At 29.4% G+C, this 2,218-nt stretch overlaps 1 pseudogene; it reads right to left on the bottom strand.

The window, feature by feature from the left end:
- Nucleotides 1-453: 453 nt before the first annotated feature.
- Nucleotides 454-639, bottom strand: LOC120892669 (small nucleolar RNA U3; annotated as a pseudogene).
- Nucleotides 640-2,218: the final 1,579 nt, after the last annotated feature.

The raw sequence follows: 2,218 nt of genomic DNA, 5'->3' as shown, positions 1-2,218 counted from the left end.
ACCTAGCATAAGATGTACCTCCATGATTATTCTTTGGATATTGGAAAGAATTTATCTTCTGCAATCATTGCACAACTTCTATAATTTAAAATAATTCAACAGTGGTGTTCAGATATTCTACATATTTATCAATGTTTTCCTGTTTTATCAATTACCGAAAAAAATGCTAATATCTCTAATATGACTGTGAATTTGTCACTTTATTCCTTTACTTGGTCAACATTGCCTTATATATTGGGAAGACATCATATTTGGTGTATATAAGTATATAATTGGTATTTTTAATTTTATGCAATCTATTTTTTTCTTTAGTAAAATATTCCTGCCCATAAAATTTCATTCTGTCTTATATTCACATGCCTACTCTTTCTTATGGATAGTGCTTACCTAACACTGATTTCCATTTAATTATTTAAAACCTATTTTTAACTTCATATTTTTTTAATTACAAAAACCACCCAGACAGTATTCTCTCCCTCTTAATCTCTAAAGAGAATTAAGAATAATCATCAATGGCAAAAGGCAGTTGCAGTAATGCAACACCTAGAGCCAGTTTCACACTCAGGAGAGAACACTAAACTCCTCCTCGTGGTTTCTGGTACTCTACATGATCAGAGAAACTTCCCTAGTAACATACTATAGAACATGGGAGGATTAGATGAATTTTAGATAGAGAAGAGGGGAGGGAGGGAAAGGAAGGGGGCAGGGGGTTAGTAAGGATGATGGAATATGATTGACATCATTATCCAAAGTACATGTATGAAGACACAAATTGGGTGTAAACATACTTTATATAGAGAGATATGAAAAATTGTGGTATATATGTGTAATAAGAATTGTAATGCAAAAAAAAAACAAAACAAAGTACATGTATAAAGACAAGAAAAAATAATAAAAAGAAAGGATCCCTGAAAGTATAGTCTTTATAACTTCATATTTAAAGTACATCTCTTTCTGTCAAAATATTTTGTTTTGTTTTTTGAACCAGTCTGAAAATATATGCATTTGAATGGAATATCAGTTAATTTATTTTTAATATTTTTATTTAAATGATTGTATTAAAGTATATTATTTTGTCCTTTTTTTTCTCTAAATAATAGTTTTCCTATTATTACTACTTTTCCGCCTTATTTTGGGTTAATAAAATTGTGTTATTAATAAATTTTATTTCTCGCATTATCTTTTTTCTACTTTTTTATTTATATATGACAGCAGAATGCATTATAATTCTTATTACACATATACAACACAATTTTTCATATCTCTGGTTCTATACAAAGTATACTCACACCAATTCATGTCTTTATACATGTACTTTGGATAATAGTGATCATCACATTCTACCATCATTTCTAATCCCATGCCCCCTCCCATCCCCTCCCAACCTTCTGCCCTATCTAAAGTTGGTCTATCCCTCCCATGCTCCCTCACCCTATCCTACTATGAATCAACCTGCTTATATCAGAGAAAACATTTTCATTTGGTTTTTTGGGATTGGCTAACTTCATTTAGCATTATCTTCTCTAATTCCATCCATTTATCTGCAAATGCCATGATTTTATTATCTTTTATTGCTAAGTAATATTCTATTGAGTATATATACCACATTTTTATCCATTTTGCATTATCTTTTAAGCTATATATTTTTAAATTATTTTAAATGTTTGATGATTACCATTTTTATCTTAACATATCAGAGTTGATTTGAGATTAGCAATGTACTATATCATAAAATATAGGGATTTATAACAGTATAATTTCATTTACCCCATTATGTCACTATTCATTCCAGTATGATGATTTTTCTTTAGCACTTTTGAAATGTGAATCTGCTAAATTTTTTTCTTAGCACTTGATTTCTTACAATGTGTTTTCATTTCACCTTTATTTTGGATTAAATTTGGACTGGACATTGATTTCTGTGTTGACTTTTTTTTCTTTCAACTGCTTTACCACTGCCATCTGACTTCAAATTTTTTTTTTCTGATTGGAAGTCATATATGGCTCCTTCAGTGCTATAGCATGTGTTTTTTCTATGGCTGCATTCAATATTTTCTTCTTACAGTTGGTTTTGAATAGTTTGTCTACAGTGTAACTTGATGTGACTTTCTTTGTATTGGTCTCATTTGGGCTTTTTTACCTTCCTAAATCTATGAGTTAATGTTTGTCACCATAATTGGAAAAAATTTACTCAATTTTTAATGATTATTCTACATTC

The sequence above is a fragment of the Ictidomys tridecemlineatus genome, chromosome 9 (assembly GCF_052094955.1).
Source record: "Ictidomys tridecemlineatus isolate mIctTri1 chromosome 9, mIctTri1.hap1, whole genome shotgun sequence".
Taxonomy (NCBI): Eukaryota; Metazoa; Chordata; class Mammalia; order Rodentia; family Sciuridae; genus Ictidomys; species Ictidomys tridecemlineatus.
Note: the sequence above shows the minus strand (reverse complement) of the source record. Positions and strands in the feature narration are given on the sequence as shown.